We start from the raw sequence: 20,309 nt of genomic DNA, 5'->3' as shown, positions 1-20,309 counted from the left end.
CACCTCACGTGTACACTTGAAAGGCACCCACTCTGGTCCACCTCAGTGAAACTGATGGTGGAGCGAAATGAGAGTTCAGGTGGTTCTGGGCTGAGAAGGGGACGGGCAGGGTTTCAGAAGAGAAAGTCGCACCCGATTGTTTCACATTCGCTCTAGGCCGAACCGCGGGGACCTGCTTCCACCCGCGAGCGTTTTCTGCGGAACGCGGGAGGCCGCCGCCGAGGAAGGGGCGGAGGCAGAGGCGGAGGCGGCACCCAGGGGCCGGGGCAGAGGAGGCCGGGACCATCGCAGTGACAGTTTATTTTCCTGCGGCGGCGGCGGCATCAGGGACGGCGGCTGCAGGCTCGGGATCGCCAGGCCTGCGCGTGGGTTTTCGAGGGAGCTCTCTGCGCTGGGCGCTGGGGAGCTACGGCAGCGAAGGGGAGGAGGAGGAGAGGAACGCACGGAAGCCAAACGAGTGAAGGTAGCAAAGCTCCGTCAGTCCGCAGAGAAGCGGAGGAGGGTCGGCAGAGTGAAGGGAGCGGGCGCCTGCTCGCTGAGTGCCCTATCACCCTACTGCAGTGCCTTCCAGCAAAAGCCACCGCGGCCCGGGCTGCAGCGGCCAGACGGATGCCAAGGCCACACGGCAGGCGCGGGGACAGCCGTTGCAGTCGCCATCCCACGCGGGCTCCGGACATCAGGGGCTGGTGGTGAGTAGGCGCGCTCGCGTGTGTGTGTGTGTGTGTGAGTGTGAGCGCGCACCGGCACAGGCGAGTGTGCACGCCGGGCGCGTGTGCCCGGTGGCCTGGCGCGCGCCGGCCCCTCTTCCGCTGGCGACGTCCTGTCCCGGGCTTGCTCCGCGGGAGGAAAATGCGCTTTGCGGCCGCTCACTTCCTTCCTGCCAGTCCTGCGGTCGGCTGCCTCCGCCTGCGTTGCCTCTGTCCGCCCCGCGGCGGGCTCCGAGGGGTTAGTTTCACCTTGATGGGGAAAGCAGGAAGCTGCGGCTCCTGGGGGCAGGGTGGGACGCCGGCAGTGATCTACCTCCACGCGGCTGTTTCTGGTTTAGGCTTGGGGCGCGGCCTCGGAGATGGTGTCGGCGTTCAGAGAGACCCCCGCATTGCCTTTGGGGGTGCGTGGTGTGGGGAGGGAAGGGGCGGCGGTTGGAAAAACAAGCGTCCTTGCAGGACCGTGTGTCATGCCTTTCTAGATGATGCTTACTGTTACGCCGTTTATGAGCCACTCATAAGGCATTTTCCCTCACCTGAATAATTTATAAGCCTTAACGGAGAGCCTTTAATGAAATGCACAAAGAAGTGGAATGTCACTAAAACATAATTTTCCAGAAGTCTCTGAAACAACCCACACCGCTGATAGCCAAGAGCCTAAGGTGCTGTAATTACTGAAATTTAAAAATAAATAAATAAACAATAAGTAATTCGGGAAACAGAACCTGATCGAGAGGACTGAAGAAAATCTTAAGTGTCTGGGTGGCTTGGGGGTGGCTTTCTGGAAATCGGTGTTTGAATCTTTGAATCTTTCAAAGTAAGCTCCAGAGAGCCCAGTGCTTTCCAAACATCCTGCTAATCACTGAGAATAAAATGAAGTCCTAGGTTTTAAGGCATTTCTAAGTTTATAATGGATATCACCAGGATGCTGATTTATGATCTCATGATTCAAGGCCCTGTCAAGGTCAATATGGCAGATTTGTTCCAGCAGTTCAATTACACGTGAATGTTTGATTTTCTGTTTCAAGTTTTGGGGAGTAGTTTTCTATGGTTGTTTTACACAGAGTTTAAGCCACTATCTTCTATGCTTTTCCAGACCTTGTTTCACTTGGCAGTCTTATGTTTGTGGGATGGATGCTAAATTGAACTTCAAAAAGGTACTCTGTTTTAAAATATATACGTATAAAAAATGTACTCTGTGACTCTATTATTGTAGACATTTTATAGCTACACTGTAAATATCTATGTTTCTTTTTAATACTGAGTCAATGCCTTTGGGAAGGCACCGGGAAGTAGGTTCCTCTTGTTTACCGTTTGCTCCATTACATCTTCATTCAAAGGCATGAAATGTTATTAGAATCTCCCTGGAAAATGAACAAGCTGCTTGTTTTCTGTTCAAGCATATATGCAGCAATTTGCTTGCCTCTTGGGAATCGGCTCTTGAATATACTACTTCACCTGTAATTTATGTATTAGCTGGTTCTTGGGAATTTTAAGAAGAAACTTGTTTTCTTACACTCTTTTGTAACATAAGCACCATTTAAATCAGCAGGCAGAGAATCCAAGTCCTTTACCCATATTGTGCTCTTCAGGGCCAGTTTCTTGCGTACTTTTGCTCTGTTTGATAGGACTCATTCCCATTGAAAGTCTTGGAGGGAGAAATGGGAGCATCGTGGTCCCAAGGGTGTCTTCAGCAGAGAGATTATTTCCTGGAGGGGAGACTGTTTTGGGGATTGGCTTCTGAGAAGGACTGATAAAAAATAAATAATTGTTAGTAATAGTTACCTCTGTTTACTTTTGGCACAAAGGTCTTAACACAGTTCGATCACATTCCTCCTTCAAGGACTCTTCCCAAGCCTACTTACAGCTACAATCCAGAGAGCGAGGTTGCCTTTTATAGAGAAGCAAAACCTGGTAATTCTTGCTCAGGATCTGAGGGGTAGAAGAAATAGTAGATGCTGCCCAGAAAATGCCAGGTGCCTTCAGGGAGGATACATTTACCAATTAGACACACTTATAAACCACTGGATTTGTGATTCTGTCTAATCCTAGCATTTTTTTTCTCCCCCCTGTGAAAGATTTAGGAGTAACTTCAATTGAAACTATGAGAAATGACTCATGGTCATCCTTGAAAATATGACAGTCAGTTCTCTACCCCTGAGGGCTAATGAATCTCAGCTGCCCATTAAATATTTGTTAAATGAATACCAATTCTAGAATCTTCCCAACCTTACTACATCACCTCTTCTAGTATTGATTATTTTTAGCCATAACTTTATATGAATCATCAAACGTTTCATTAAATTGGAGCCAATTGATATAGTCAACTAAGACCAACTTCCTCAACTGAAGGAACAATAACGATCCCGCTAAAACAAAACAAAACCAAACAAAGAAAAAAACACTGTATTGGTACTTACTGACTTGCTTATTTCAGCTATCTGAACATGTGAATTGTCCAGTTGGATGTGTTGAGTGTACATTCAGAAATCCTGAGTTGACATCGTAATGTTCAACTCAGGAATGATCTAGATGTAGCTACATCTGGATATGCCTTTTGTCAGAAATTAGTTGCATTTCTAAGCAAATTAGATGAACTTCTAGTACAATCCTTCATCTCCTCATGTTGAGTAGAAAAGCCAGTTAAACATTTGGCAAATTGCTAAGTCTTCAAAGTTCATATTTGATTTTCTTTCTAAATTTTAAATTAAATCCATGTTATGTCTGTCCATTGATGTGGCTGGCGTACAGACATTAATTCAGACCACTGGCTACTTAGTAACTTGTATTTATTAAAAGCAGCTCCTTGATATAAGCACCAGTAATTGGTATGTTTTGATTAGCTCTAGCTAGCCTTTCAAAATACTCTTGGAAATGAGTGCATTGTGTGATCTTGAATATGAAGAGTGTTATGCCTTCCTTTTTTTTTTTTTTTTTAAATAGTTCTGACTTTCCGTCCCCAGTCATTGGAGGTTTACCCTATGATTCATGATCTAATTTCAGGATGAACGATTAGAAAGCTGACTGAAATTTGTCTGGATATTAACATTATGGTGCATATAATAATGCAGATTTTTCTCTGGTATTCTTCCCTTTTTGTCCTCCAATCAAGCTTGTTTCATCCTGAATAAAAATCAAATGAGATCCTTAAACATTTAAAAATGTTTTCCTGTTGGGCTGTGTCCAAAATAAATAAATAAAATTTAAAAATTGCTTATTACTGTTGTGAAGTAACACAAACACTACTGCTATTCTCTGCATAATGAAACATGGCCATTCTTATCAAGTATTCATTTGATAAGTAGGCACCTAAGCACTTGAACTAGAGTTAAAGGCATGTTCCTTCCATGTCTTATTAAGGCCCTTGAAAGCAAGGGGGTGGAATTTTGATTTAGATAAAGTAGCCAATTCAAGGTAGGTTCCTTGAAGGGAGTACGTATGAAAGCATCTTTTCGGAAGAGCACTTTGGCAGTTGGGTGGGGAGTGAGTGGGTTAACAGAAGGAGAGAGTGGAGGTGAAATCTGATGTCAGATAATGACAGCCTGACATAAGATCCCAGAGACACTGAGATGAAGAAGGGAAAACTTCAGACAGCCAGACATCAGGATTCTTTGTTTTCTGTGGAAGAGGAATCGTAAACCTGGGGCATAGTGTGATCACACACGTATTCCACATCCACGGGACACCTCACCAGTTGACCACAGCATTCTTTCCTGCCGAGCCCTGGTGTAACCTCAGAATCTTGCAAACGTTTGACAAATACTTATTAATAAATACTAGTTATTAAGCATGTGCTATATGCCAGGCACTGTACTCAGCCTTTACATTTGTTACCTCAAGGATGATGGAGTGGTTAGGAACATGAATTCTTTTTGCCATTTACGAGTTGTGGGTCCTTGGGTAAGTTACTAACTTCTCTGAGCTTCAGTTTCTTCATCTTTCAATTGGGATATTAGTTTCTGTCTCATAAGGTTTGGGGAAGGATTAAATGAATAAATAGGTATAAATGAAAAGTACTGAGAAGTGTCTGGCACAAGGTTAACTGCTACATGTATTAGTTGTTACTATTGTTATTAATTCATAAGACAACCTTATGCAATAGGTACCATTTTGCAGATTAAAAAATTGAGGCACAAAAAGGCTAGGTAAATCACTCAGGGTCATAGGCTGGGATAGAGTGATAGAGCTGGGCATCAAACCCAGACAATCTTGACTCCGGTGTTTGCTTTCCTAACTTGTGTGTATCCCTGATCACATGCCAGGTGCTGGGGACGCTGACTGGGGGAGAAAAGTGGGGGCTTGTCCTAATGAGATCCGGGCCTCCAGTCATTTCCACTGCAGAGTTTGTCATCTCCTATATAGAATTAGTACCCAATTATTGTACAAAATTTTGGCTATTTTTCCTTGATGTTTTGGTATTTTGTAAATGTGTTTCATTAAATACTTTAAGAAGGGGTCCAATTTGTGTTTTCACATATGCTTTAAAAATAGGTTATTTTTTGTTTTTGTCTAACAGTTGACATATGCAATACATATTATAATCATTTGTAATATCTTTCCTTGTACCTAGTGATCCTTCGCTGGAGGCAGCAGGATATGTCTCCCTAATATAATGTATAATATATACATTAATGTTTTATATATATTGTGTGATGTAATATTATTTAACTATATAATATATATTAGATGCATTTTATACAGTGTATGCCGTGTGTACATAATATAATGTATACATTATATATAAGGTATGTATTATAAAATATATACATTATACTACATATTATATGTAATATAATACATACTGTATAACGCATTGTGTTAGGGAGACATTTACGTTAGATGTAAAGAATCATTGGAGAAGAGAGATGTTACAAATGAGTATGTGTACATTATATTATTGGAAAGGTATCAGTATTCTGAAAAACTTCTATGCCATCCACCTTTGTCCACACTCTCAGAGTCTTATATATCTCCCATTCAGAAGCCATGGTGAAGTTATGATGACATTTCATAACCATTTTTATTCAGAATATTTTATAGAGTAAAAGCAGAGTAAATTTTAGCTGTTCTTTGACTTGACATAATTACGTCTAATTATAAAAGGCCAGACATTTTTATTATTGGACCTGCCATTAACATTATATTATACTTTGACTATACCTCAATTTAAAAAAAAAAAAAAAAGAGAGAGGCCAGATTTTAATTATAGGTGGGAAGACTGCTGTAGCAACAAAGAATCAAAAATTCTGAATTCTTCCAGAACTTCTTTAGCAAGGAGTATGTCATCACTGATTTCAATATTTTAACATTACATTAGTCCTTATAATTCTTTATTCTCATAAATAAATTTCAGAGATCTGTAACTAGTATTGTTTTTTTCTAAGGAGGCAAAAACTTTTCTTGGTCTTGTGTAAAGTTCACAGATACTATTTAGTTGAGGAAAATTTTTTTAAATCTCATTTTTAAAAATACAGTCTGCATTGTTTGATTTTACCCTTTTGTGCAAATTACATAATTATTTAACTAAAGTCCAGTTTCTTTTAACTATTTTAAAATTTTGTGAGTTTAAACTTGATTAAGTTTGAGTTTTGGTGAATTTGGTGTTTTGTTTTGTTTTTAAACTTTTGCTGTACTTAGGTTTCAGTGCTTTCACAGTAACTGAACCAAAGATTCAGCCCAGGCTCATACAAGAGATAGCTAGCTGTTCAGGGACTCATCACAAATTACTCATTTTGATTGCTTGACTTGATTTGACTCTGGTTTATTGGAAACAGGAGGCCAGTGATGACTCATTTTTAACCCTTCCAGTCCCCAGTTAACACTGCCTGTTTTGCCTTTGCAGGTACTCAGGGGGAAACTCCACTGTGGGTCTTTTTTGGGAGTGTTACATTTCAAACTTGAGTGGCTAGGACAGTAATCAACTGTGCACCTTTTCATTAAAGGCATAAAGAAAACTGCAGTCAGTAATGGTGATCAAGTTTAAATTCAGCTCATCTAGGGACCCTGTAATTTTATTTAATCTGTTGCTGGAGCCCTGTCTTTTAACACCGGAAGTATGCATTTCAACCACTGAGAAGAAATATGGAGAGGCCTTTATGCCTGTGGGTTCATGCTTCAGTCTTCTGATAGATTGACTTCAGTTCTTTTTCCAATCTGTTTTGTCCTTGAGAGGTTGGTTTATAAACTGTTCCACAGGATACATTTTCTTTAACAAGAGGAACAATTGGAAGTGGTAGATGGAATGAGATTAGAAAAGAGAAGCCTGGAATAAATCCTTCATATGTTTTTGTAAAAATGGGGCAGAGAAACTGCTTACTGAATCAATATAGTACTTTAAGGAAAAAAAAGATGAAAATCACTTAGAATCATTGGTGGGTGTGGAACTTTTTTTTGTCCAAGTATTGAAAAGTTCAAGAAATTCAAATGTGGCTTTTGAAAGAAATGTAAATGACCATCACATTCTTATGGCATCAAAGTTCTTTGTCTTTTGTCAAGTGTAATATTATTGAAAGACTTAGAAAGGTAACTAGGGCAGTGCATCTCAAACTAGTCTCAAAAACCCAGAATGACTTCCATGCCACCCCCATAGGTTATTATTTAGTAAGTTTGGGCAGGGCCTGGGAGCCTTCTTTTAACAACCTTTTCAGAGGATTCTGATGCAAGTGGTCAATAAACCATACTTAGAGATAAACCTATTTAGAAGCTAAATCTAATTTTATATGCAAATTTGTGCTTCTGTTTTTAAGCTTTATGCATTTATTCCTCTGATTTTCATATACATTTTTATGGAATAACATATCCATCAAGGCTGCCTTGGAGTTTGTTTTTTTTTAAAATAATTTCTAGTTTGCCTTTATTCCTGGAGGATATTATTATCAGGGGTCCCAAGTGAACATTTGAAGTCTTTTTTTTTTTAATTTTTATTTATTTATTTATTTATTTATGGTTGTGTGGGGTCTTCGTTTCTGTGCGAGGGCTTCCTCTAGTTGCCGCCAAGCGGGGGCCACTCTTCATCGCGGTGCGCGGGCCTCTCGCTATCGCGGCCTCTCTTGTTGCGGAGCACAGGCTCCAGACGCGCAGGCTCAGTAATTGTGGCTCACGGGCCCAGCCGCTCCGCGGCATGTGGGATCTTCCCAGGCCAGGACTCGAACCCGTGTCCCCTGCATTGGCAGGCAGATTCTCAACCACTGCGCCACCAGGGAAGCCCTGCCTTGGAGTTTTTGTAATGGCACCCAACACTGTGTTTAATTTTCTTATGAATACCTGTTTTCAGGTGGAAGAAATCAGAAAACCACAGAGTTGGCAGGAAAGAATGTTGCACCTCCTTCTGAATGGCAGATGCTGGGATAGCGCAGAGAGGGTTTGATCAAAAAGAAAAGTAGGGGGGCTTCCCTGGTGGCGCAGTGGTTGAGAATCTGCCTGCCAATGCAGGGGACACGGGTTCGAGTCCTGGTCTGGGAAGATCCCACATGCCGCGGAGCAGCTGGGCCCGTGAGCCACAATTACTGAGCCTGCGCGTCTGGAGCCTGTGCTCCGCAACAAGAGAGGCCGCGATAATGAGAGGCCCGCGCACCGCGATGAAGAGTGGCCCCCACTTGCCGCAACTAGGGAAAGCCCTCGCACAGAAACGAAGACCCAACACAGCCATAAATAAATAAATAACAAAAGTGATTGTTTAAAATAAAAAAAAAGAAAAGTAGGGGAAGCCTTATATATTGGGAAGCAGTGGAAAGCAAAGTCTAATAATGCACAGCACTGAGGGCCAGCAAGGGTGTTTAGACCTCTTCCGGTAGACACTAGGTTATCAGTTGCTTTTTTGAGCAGACCAACCTGGTGCAAACAAGCCTTACTCTTGTGCTAGGGACACATGGTACGTGGTCCAGAAGAGAGGATTAAGGAAAGGCAGAAGGGAGCAGGGTGAGCCCTTGGGGCCTTGAATTTGGCGGGACTGACTGAAGGGTTCATGCAACAGGGTTCTCCCGTGCTGTTTTCCTGAAGGTCTATAGCCAATCAACTGCTCTCTCCAGCAGCTGCATGTTATGGTGTGTAACACCAAGGCTGCCCAGCCATCAGGCCAGATAGCCTCTCTGGGTTTAGAAAGCCCTTGAATAACTGTTTCAACTACCACTACCTTCATAACATTGTGAGGCAAGTAAGTGTCTCACGTTAGACAAGGGAAACAGACTCAGGGAGTAATTGATCAAAATCCACACATCTGGAAATTGGCAGGGCTAGGCTTCAAATCTGGAGCTACCTACTGACAATTTCTAGGCTTTAAAAAAAGTATAATTTGTCTGATAATGAACCGATACATACTTGTAACAAATTGTACTGAAATGAGTAAGTTAAATATGAAATCCTTCATGATTTCATCCTTGAGAGAACAGCTGAGAAAAATCCAGTGCATTTTGTTCAGATACCTTTCTTGCAAATGCCAACATACATTAAATACATATGTATTAGTACTACAAGGTGGGAGTCCTACGTTATATGCTATTTTACAACTTGCTTTTCTTTTCACTTAATGCTGTAACGCGGACAACTTCCTGGTTCAGCACATATAGATGTAAGTCTTTTCTAATGGCTTCATTTCCTGTAGAGATTCTTTATTTCAAATAACCTCCTTTTGACGGCTATGTATTTTAATTTCCAAAATTGTAATATTTTTAAGCCATGCTACAGTGGGAGCAAGTGTGTGTGTGAATTAGTGTATTATTTGGGCAGGACAGTCTATGGGGGAAACTTAGAATTGCTTGGTCAACAGGAATGCGTATTATTTTTTTTAATTGCCAATTTTTCTTCCAGTCTTCATCAATATTAAGTATGACCAATCACGTAAATTTTATCAATCAAATAAAGGGAAATACCATTTCAAATCCATAGTTTCTTAATTACTAGTGAAATTAATATTTTTCACGTGCTGCTTAGCCATTTATATTTCTCTCATGATGTGTTCATTCCATTTGCTGATTTTTATTCAACTTTGTATCTCTTTCTTACTGTTCTGCAAATATGCCCTATAGTTTAGACATAATCAATATTATATATGTTGCATATAATGCAAACTTTTTTCCTTTTGTTGTCATTTTACTTGTTGAAGGGATTGTTAAGGTACTAATTGAACATTTTAAAAATATTTAATTTTAAAATAATTTCAGAATTCCAGAAAATTGCAAAAATAGTACACAGAATTTCTGTATATCCTTTTTACCCATTTCCCCAAATATTAACAGCTAATATAATCACGGTAGTTATCAAAATCAGGATACTAACACTGTTACAATACTATATTGTCTAATCTACAGATCTTATTCACATTTCACCAGTGCCCTTCTTCTGGTCCAGGATCCCATACAGGATCACACATGGCATTTTTTGTCATGTCTCCTGAGTCCCTTTTGATCTGAAACATTCCTTCAGTCTTTCTGTCTTTCATCATCTTGACACTTTTTAAGAACACTGGCTAGTTTTTTTTGGTAGAAAATCCCTCAGTTTGGGTTTGTATGGTATTTCTTCATGAGTATATGACCAAGAGTGTGACTTCGTTTGGAAGTGGTCAAAAATATCTGCCTGAGGAAGAGATGCTTAAACTAACACTGGAAAGATACAGAGGAAGTAGAAGTGTGAAATGAGGGTGAATAGAAGGCTGGTGGGTTGGCAGCTGGATCAGACCCAGCTTTGTGGGACCTATTAAAGATGCATGGTATTGACAGTGATGGAAAGCTATTAAAAGGTTTTAAGTGAAGAAATGACAATATCTGAATAGCATACCTGTTGAATGTAGAATTAAACAAAGGGGAGCATGATGGAGACAAATAGACCAATTAGAAGGCTATTCTAGCGATACAGACAGAGTAAAGGGTGACACAGATTAGGGTACTGTAAGGAAAGTTGGTGAGAAAATGCAGATTTGAGAGATATCTTGGAGGGTGACTCAGCAACTATAAGTGGTAGAATGGATGTGGAGTTGAGGGAGGGAGGAGATTCATGGTGACTGTTTCCAAGTTTTGCCAGGTTGTGTGTAATTGGGTGTTGATGCCATTCACTGAGATACAGGAGAAGTTTTCTCTGTTGAAGTCAGAAGCATCATCATCTCCACTTCCCTTAGATGCCAACATTTACAGTATCTTTGCCTACTTACGCTCCTATATCCCGGTCTGTCCACTTAACTTCCAGGTTCTATGTTTTTTTTTTCCCTCAGAATCGCTCCCAATAGCTATTTATCCTTCTACATTCTTTTTACCACTCTCAGTCCAGTCCTGGGGTATCTCAAACACAGTTGCATACTTGCCTCCTCTCTGAATTGCCGATATCTCTTCTCTATGTAAGTTTATCCATCACTCCCAGACATTTTTTTTTCAGCTTCATTGAGGTATGATTAACAGAGACTACTTCAGTTTAATAAATATGTACTTAGTTCCTAGTTTGGGCAGATCACCTTATTGAGCTGAGTTGAGAATTAAATAAGAAGCTAAGCAAAATTGAAGAGATTCAGGGTCATTTTGCCTAATGATAAAAAGAATCTGTATCCTTGTCATACTCCTTACATAAAAATAAATTCCATACAGATCAATGGTATTTATTCAAAAATAACTAACCATAAAATTACTAGGAGAAAAGATTGGTAGACCAATCTTTTCTCCTAGTAATTTTTTATCATCAGTCAGTTTGAAGACCTTTTAAAGAATGATGAAAAACCCAGATACCATAAAAGAAAAAAAAGATCCATTTGACAGCCTAAAATTTTAAAATTTTATACAAAACATTAAACAACCTTCAACAAAAACTCCAACTAAACTAATAAATATAGAAAGAAGGATAGAAATAGAAAATTCACCATTTTCAAACATCACAGTAATAATCACTTCAGAAAAGAATAATCTTTGGATACTAAAATGAATGGGCAAAAGTACACTTGCATATTCGCAAAGTAATTCCCTGTAAGACACTTTGTAATTACAAAAGGAAAAATAGTATCTTTACAGGGGAGAAACATGGCAGACATAACTTAGGTGATCAAAGTAAACATCGCTGATAACGGCAAATCAGTGTCTCCTGATGTACTGAGAAGGACACACCACCACTTCTGAGATATTTTTGCCAAAAAATGCATGTCCACCTCTGTTGTATTTCATATTTGTAGCACTTACTGCAGTTTTACTGATATATTTGTGCAGTTAGTTGTTTAGTATCTTAGTACCTCTGTGCTCAACCTCCTGCCTCTAGCAGAATGTAAATTTCATAAGATCAATATCGTCTGTGTCTTTGCTCACTAGTTCCTAGCAGGAAGTAGGAGCTTCATAAATAATGTTGAATAAATAAATGAATGAATGAATTTACTTGGAGCTGATACTTGTGGGAAAGATATACAGTAGTTATTAGCCTTGGAACTATTGAGTGAGAAATCACAGTCGGATATCCTGGTGAAAGTGGGTGGAGTGAAGACACAGTGCTCAGATTAAGCCTTAAATGAAGCCTTGAAAGAAATGTGTCCCATGGAATAAAAGTATGTTAAAAGACAGAAAATTAATAGGTAAGATGCAAGGTGAGGGAAGTGGGAGGAAAAAGGAAATGCCTCTACTTCATTTAGAGCAAAGCAGGAGTTTGTTCTAAAGTAGGTACTGCTCAGCTGATCAAGGCGGGTATTTAGGGGGTTATTTGTAACTGTCTTAGAGCAGTTTTATCTGATGCAGTGAGTCTCAAGTTTCAATGTGCATAAAGATCTCCTAGGCTGCTTGATAAAAATAGAGCTCTGTGGGGCACCCTTGGCAGAAATTCTGACTTGATGGGGCATAGAAATGTTTCTTATTAATAACCACCCTTCTCCTCCACTGAGTAATTATGGTGCAGGTGGCCCAGGAACCACACTCACAGGAAACTTTATATCAGAGTAGAGGGGTATAAGCTGCAGGGAAGGAAAATAAGAAGGAAGTGAGTGGGGTGAGCAAAGAGAAACAGTGGATGGCCACTTGCTAACGGCTTTGGCAGTATAAGGAGGGGGCTCTTTAAACATTTAAAAGTAACCTGCCAGGGAAAGTGATGAAGGGACACAGCCTGTTTTGATTTTGTCCACCTCGTTGAAGAGATGGTCTAGTTCAAAACCAAAAATGTGACTGCAGCTGTCTATTAAAATGTGTTGAACAGTTAGAATATTTCCTTTGGTTGAGGAACACTGGAGAAGCCGTGTATGAGAGGTATTCTGGGACAGCTTTTGCTTTTGAAAGGAGTGCTGGACTAAATTCATGTCTTTCAAGCACTGCCCTTAGGAAATTTATGAAAATTAAATAAAATTGATTAATAATGCCCAAGGACTGACCTCATCTCTGGGCTTCAGGCATCTGGCAGGCAAGAAGATGATGTTATTTTAAAAATGTATTTCTGACTCATTATGCTTCACTGAATTAGATAACTTGTGGATAGTATTTTCTTTTCTTTTTTAACATCTTTATTGGAGTATAATTGCTTTACAATGGTGTGTTATTTTCTGCTTTATAACAAAGCGAATCAGCTATACATATACACATATCCGCATATCCCCTCCCTCTTGCGTCTCTCTCCCATCCTCCCTATCCCACCCCTCTAGGTGGTCACAAGGCACCGAGCTGATCTCCCTGTGCTATGCAGCTGCTTTCCACTAGCTATTTTACATTTGGTAGTGTATATATGTCCATGCCACTCTCTCACTTCATCCCATCTTCCCCTTCCCCCTCCCCACATTCTAAAGTCCATTCTCTACGTCTGCATCTTTATTCCTGTCCTGCCCCTAGGTTCTTCAGAACCTTTTTTTTTTTTTTTTTTAGATTCCATATATATGTGTTAGCATACGGTATTTGTTTTTCTCTTTCTGACTTACTTCACTCTGTATGACAGACTCTAGGTCCATCCACCTCACTACAAATAACTCAATTTCATTTCTCTTTATGGCTGAGCAATATTCCATTGTATATATGTACCACATCTTCTTTATCCATTCATCTGTCGATGGACACTTAGGTTGCTTCCATGTCCTGGCTATTGTAAATAGTGCTACAATGAACATTGTGGTACATGACTCTTTTTTTTTTTTTTTTGGATCCCCATTCTCTTTTATTTTTTTTTTTTTAAACATCTTTATTGGAGTATAATTGCTTTACAATGGTGTGTTAGTTTCTGCTTTATAACAAAGTGAATCAGTTATACATATACATATGTTCCCATATCTCTTCCCTCTTGCATCTCCCTCCCTCCCACCCTCCCCATCCCACCCCTCTAAGTGGTCACAAAGCACCGAGCTGATCTCCCTGTGCTATGCGGCTGCTTCCCACTAGCTATCTATTTTACATTTGGTAGTGTATATATGTCCATGACACTCTCTCACCCTGTCACATCTCACCCCTCCCCCTCCCCATATCCTCAAGTCCTTTCTCTAGTAGATCTGTGTCTTTATTCCCGTCTTGCCACTAGGTTCTTCATGACCTTTTTTTTTTTTTTCCTTAGATTCCATATATATGTGTTAGCATACTGTATTTGTTTTTATCTTTCTGACTTACTTCACTCTGTATGACAGACTCTAACTCCATCCACCTCATTACAAATACCTCCATTTCAGTTCTTTTTATGGCTGAGTAATATTCCATTGTATATATGTGCCACATCTTCTTTATCCATTCATCCAATGATGGACACTTAGGTTGCTTCCATGTCCTGGCTATTGTAAATAGAGCTGCAATGAACATTGTGGTACGTGACTCTTTGAATTATGGTTTCCTCTGGGTATATGCCCAGTAGTGGGATTGCTGGGTCATATGGTAGTTCTATTTTTAGTCTTTTAAGAAACCTCCATACTGTTCTCCATAGTGGCTGTATCAATTTACATTCCCACCAACAGTGCAAGAGTGTTCCCTTGGATAGTATTTTCTTAAAAGCAAATTGCAATAAAAAGGGAAGTATGTTCAAGTGGATATTAGAGTTTAGTGGCTTATGGGTGGCTTATCTTTAGAATGCATAATTTCCAGGAAATTTTAGTATTTCAACAGCAAGATAACACAATTAATCTCATATGAATCTATCTTGGCAAATTAACTGAATTTCTCCCCAACACTTCAAATTCATATTCCAAATGTTTTATGAATTTTTAATTGTTTTATGAAGATATTAATTGAATCACCTCATTTAAAATGTACAACAGAATCATAAATTAGTATATTTATGAGCATATGAAATGCCTTTTGAATACCAGAATTTATTTTATTTTTTTATTGAAGTATAGTTGATTTACAATATTGTGTCAGTTTCAGGTGTACAGCAAACTGATTCAGTTATACATATATATATTTTTTCCAATTCTTTTCCATTATAGGTTATTACAAGACATTGACTATAGTTCCCTGTGCTATACAGTAAATACATGTTGTTTAGCTATTTTATATATAGTAGCGTATATCTGTTAATCCCGTACTCCTAATTTATCCCTCCTCCCCTTCCCCCTTCAGTAACCATAGCTTTGTTTTCTGTCTGTGAGTCTGTTTCTGTTTTATAAATAAGTTCATTTGTATTATTTTTTAGATTCCGCATATAAGCGATACCATATATTATTTGTCTTTGTCTGGCTTACTTCACTCAGGATGATAATCTCTAGGTCCATCCATGTTGCTACAGAGGCAATTATTTCATTCTTTTTTATGGCCAAGTAATTTGAGTACCACAATTTAGAATTTACATTAAAAACCAGCACATATTTTGAATTAAACTGTGTCTTGGTCGAATAATTATGCATTTGAATTTCTTAACTACATATTCCAGGTGGTCAGTGCACAGACATCGAATCACTCTGCCTAAGAAACAAGTGGAGGGAATGGATGCCCTTTTATTTCTTTGGCAGGAAGAAGACTATGAAACAGATGTAATGCTGGCCTGAAGTCTCATTTCTGCAATAAATCCTATCACTCTTGTCCAAAGCCCAAGAATTTGACCTTCCCCTGATTTCACCATCAGCTATTAAACATTAATTGCCAGTATCGCTGTGTGACTACGAGTATGAACTCTGGGATCTTACACACCTAGTCTTGAGTCCTTGCTCCACCACTTACTTAAGTTGCTTGCCTAGTCTAGGCTCAAGTTTCCTCCCCTGTAAAATGGAGATAATGGTCATTATCATTTGCTGAGTGCTTCCTGACACCAAGCATCGCGCTCTTGTTTTCACAAGCATTTTCTCACTTCACCTTCTCAACAGGTCTTTCCTTAGTTACTATTATCAAGCCCACTTTGCAGTCTGGGTAGCTGTGATTCTGCAGTTATTGCTTGGAGTCAGAATTTGAACCCATGTGGTCTGACCCTGGAGGCTGCATGTCTAATCTCTAGACTCAACTGCTTCCTATTTGATAAGGCTGTTGTGAGGGCTGAGAATGGAGGTCAATGCATTACTTCAGATAACCAGGGAAGGAAAGCTTTTGGTTAGTATATAATTAGTAACCAATTACTATAATATAATTATGATATTATATTATCATAATAATATAATTATTATTACGATAGCTCTTTTGCTGAATTAAAGGTGATATACATAGTCCTACCTCACCTGCCCAGAACTCAACTTGCTCTTATGTAGAAGACAGTAGAGGAAAAAAAAGGTAAGAAAAATGATTTTTCAGCAGCCAAATTAGAAATCATGTAGCAGTCACTGTAATCAGCATATAGTTTATTCACAGGAGATCCTTTCAGACCCATGTCCAGCTAAACTTTAATTTTACAAATAAATTTAAATTATTTTATCAGTAATCAAGATAGACTAAAAGGAGAGAAAGACTGAAGTCAGAGAAGTTTAGTAAAGAAGTTGTTTTTTAAGTGATTTTCTAGATGAAAGCAAATTAGAAATGGAGGGAAGCATTGCTGTTGGCAGGTACGTTGAAATAAAACTGTGAATCATGAAGAAAGAGTTAAATAACATATTTTAATCAAAGAAGAATATAATATTATGATAGAAATATTTCCTTCGAAAATTGTTAAATCTCACAAAATTCTTCCCCTTCTTCTTCTTCTTCTTCTTCTTCTTCTTCTTCTTCTTCTTCTTCTTCTTCTCCTTCTCCTTCTTCTTAATATTAGTATTAGTATTCAGAATTAGCACTTTCACCATTGGATTCACATAGGTAAACATTTCCTTATGTTGCCGGAGGAATCCTGTATCAATTAGGAAGCAGATTACAGAATCCTAAGAGTGCCTTAAATAATGGTACTTATGTCTTACACAATAACAGTTCAGAGGAGAATGGTTTCAAGATAAGCTCAGCAACTCAACAGTGTCTGCAAGGAGCCAGGCTCCCTCCCCCCTCCACCTCTGCCATCCAGCTGGGTCTTAGGCTTGACCCGTCTGGGTTACCAGATGGCTGCTGCATTTCAAGTCTTACATGAAGACACAGGTCCAGCTGATGAAAAGGCACATATTCTCCAGACTATCTCTTTGTATTAGAGATGAAAGTATGTCAGAGTCCTCCCAATAGATTTCTCCCTTCTGGTCCCATTGTCCAAGATTTGGTCACTTGCCAACTAGTCAAGTCCTGAGTGCCAGGGAGTCTGGAAAAGTGAATATCTCTAGTGAGGCTGGGCCCTGCTGGCAGGAAGAAGAGGGGGTGGGGAGAGTGGGCGGCTGTTGGATAGACAACTGACAGCGACTGTCAAAGACTAATTGCAATGAAGCAAGTAGTTAAACATTAGTCATCTCTGCTATTTATAATAGAAGCCTACATCACATTACTTTTCTAACCATTTGATGTGAAAAGGGACTGATTTTCTTTGAGTTTTCTACTGCATGCCAGGAACTGTAATAGAATTTGTGTGTGTGTGTTTTAATGATCTTTATTTATTTAATTTGGTCATGCTGCGTGGCATGCGGGATCTTAGTTCCCCAACTGGGGATGGAAGTGGACGCCCCCTGCAGTGGAAGCGTGGAGTCCTAACCACTGGACCGCCAGAAAATTCTCTTTTTTGTGGTTTTTTTTTTTTAACCTCATGTAAGCTTCCACTGAGTTCTTCTGGAAGGGTGTTATTTCCCCCCATTTAATAGATGAAGATAAAGTACACAAAAGGGTTAAATAAGACACCATAGCACTCCCACCTCACAAGTGGTAGAAGCTGGTTTCTCCTACACGTATACTGCCCCAAACCCTGAGCTGCTGGGCTAAGGGTGCCCAAACATCTCATCCTGGTGTCAGAATAAAAATTGTACTGCACTATGAGAAATAATTCTTTTATGGCCCAAAGTGCGACTTGATTGCCCTCAGGGTAGCCTAGACTTACCTCAAAGTAATTTGAAACATATATTGGGCATGGTGATTTATTTAATAATCTTTCCTGTAGCAACTGCATTCTTGCTGATTGATCTAATCTTAACCACACTGCTGAGGTATGTTTAACTTGGAATATCCTTCTAGGGATAAGAGACAAATACCTGATACCTAGCAGGTACTCACATGTAGTACTTACAAGTGTATAAAAAAGACAATAAAAGCTATTTCTAATATTCGGATCAAGTTTCATATTTATCTCATCAGTATTTTAGTACAAATAATGTTATCATCTGGGTCACAGCAGATGATAATTTCTGATTTACAAATATTATATAAAAATAATCTCTTGAGTATAAAAAAATAATCTTTGGTTTTAACGTCTGAATCCTTCCAAATGAACAGCAAGGATGGGCTTAGGTCATTTTTTTTTTTTCCTGAAGCAGGTCCCAATCTGTAAGCCTGCTGTGACTCAGGAGATGCTCCTTTCTGCCTCTGTCATTTAAGGCGTGGGAGTGACCTTTAACCTCCTTTTATCTAAATCAGATTAGGTCACTGCAGCCCACAGTCTAGGTTATGATCATTTCCTTTATCTCCAACTAAGTAAATTGCACCATGTTCTTCCAGGAAAACCTGAACTCTGACCCAGTGGGGAGAAGAAAGGCTGCTTTTGGCCAATTAGAAATGAGACTACAGCATGTGGCATGAGATGTCCTGGCCTCTCTCATCTGCCGCCCCTGCTTATCCAGTTCCCTGCAGCACTCAGCCTGAAAGGAGTACCAGTGAGAAAACAACACGTTTGGGCGATGGTCTCACTGGCTGTCCTGTGTGCCCAGTCTCTCAGGAGACTCTTTCCTGCCTGGTTAGTCTTTGTATTCTGGAAAATCTGGCTCTGTGTATGCAAGTAAGTCAGGATTCTGGGCTTAGCCCCCCAGCTCCCCAAAAAAAGTATTTAAGAAAAAAAAAAGGAAGAGAAGGAAAATTAAGGGAATTAATAATTAAGGCTAAAAAGGTCACAAAAGAAACACTGTGTTAACGGGTTAGATATTGTCCTCTTTTGTTCTTGGCGTTACTTGCTGCTGGTTTTAAAGGGCAGAATCATAGATCTGCTTCCACATTTCCTTGGGGGCAGTTGAGACATAGAGACATCCAGTTGGGACCCAGAACCCAGAAGGATCCTGCTGTTGGGCTATAGCACCAAGAGGGCGTAGAGAGAGTGAACTGTTAAAACTCAGAGCTGAGAAGTGCCAGTTTGGAGAGGGTCCTGCCCCATCCCAGGCCACTCTTGAATGAGACTAGATTTTTGCCTCACCCGCTCTGGGCACAGTCAGGAGCTGCTCAGATGGTTCCAGGAGCTACTTGTTAGCTGCTCCGCTGGGACGGGGGTTGGCTTCCGTGTGCTCGTTGTGAATATGTGGTTCTGATACCTTTCTGCGCCCGGTTTCCCCAGGCCCTTGTGTGCGAGGATGAACAGAAATTGGATACTCTCCCTACTCTTTAAAAGGTCAGTTTAAAGAGGAAAATGGTGTGTCTTTTGAATCTACAGTGAGGAAAAGGGTCTGGAGATAAAGGCAAGAAGACAGGAGCTCTACAGCCAAAAGAATTCTCAAGAGGTATATTACAGGTTAAAGGTGTCACAAAGCTGTAGTTCAGATGTTATCAAGCTGCAGGAATATGGGCTCTTCTGGGGGCAGAGAGTAGGGAGTAGATTGAGATTAAATCAGGCATTCCTGTTGAATGTTTTTCATTAGTTGTAAACCACTCTGAATTGATGAAGTGGTGATGATCCCAGTTGTGAATGAAGGAAGTGAGCCTGGAAGGGTCCAGTGAGGATGACCAGCAAGTAGATAATGAAGCCGGGACTCATACCCAAGCTGAAGCCAAAGGCTGTCTTTGCACTATGTGCTCCTGGAGCCTCCACTTTGAAAAGGGATTTTATATTTTATTCCTGCATGATGTTGAGTCCTTCCCCTGCGCCTTTGGCATCCTCTGGGTGTCTTGTTTCAGTATATTTCTGATCCTCCAAATTGCAATGTTTATCTTTATCTTTAGCACTTGAAGTCGTCTTCAGCCTGTCTTCCCATGACAGTTGCTGAAGGGTGAGGATTTGGAGAAGATGGCCCTGCCAGTGTCATGCCAGCTCTCCTGTCATTAATGTTACATGGATTACGTCCTTCCTTTAAGTACCATTTGCTTATAATTATGGCATTGAAGTCATTTGCCTTTCCTCCGGTTGGAAATGGAGAAAATAATGAACATCACATTTGCTGATCCACTGCAGTCTCCAGCTCTCCGTACCCCCCAAGCCGTCATCACCTCTCCCCACTGATCTCCCACTCCTCCCGTG

At 40.0% G+C, this 20,309-nt stretch overlaps 1 protein-coding gene across 12 annotated transcripts in view; it reads left to right on the top strand.

Annotated features, from left to right (window-relative positions):
* Nucleotides 1-257: 257 nt before the first annotated feature.
* STAMBPL1 (STAM binding protein like 1) overlaps nt 258-20,309 on the top strand; it is a 45,747-nt gene continuing 25,695 nt past the window's right edge. For 2 of the 12 annotated variants that reach the window (XM_057531277.1, XM_007198447.3), the window contains exon 1: nt 259-689. The gene's annotated coding sequence lies outside the window, so the exon portion shown is untranslated. Of the gene's footprint in view, nt 690-753; nt 946-1,800; nt 1,862-8,404; nt 9,271-18,589; nt 18,825-19,412; nt 19,467-20,309 lie in introns of those variants that run through there. The other 10 variants (XM_057531271.1, XM_057531272.1, XM_057531274.1 and 7 more) reach the window with 10 other exon arrangements.

The sequence above is a fragment of the Balaenoptera acutorostrata genome, chromosome 16 (genome assembly GCF_949987535.1).
Source record: "Balaenoptera acutorostrata chromosome 16, mBalAcu1.1, whole genome shotgun sequence".
NCBI lineage: Eukaryota > Metazoa > Chordata > Mammalia > Artiodactyla > Balaenopteridae > Balaenoptera > Balaenoptera acutorostrata.
This window is presented reverse-complemented; position numbering and strand designations above follow the sequence as displayed.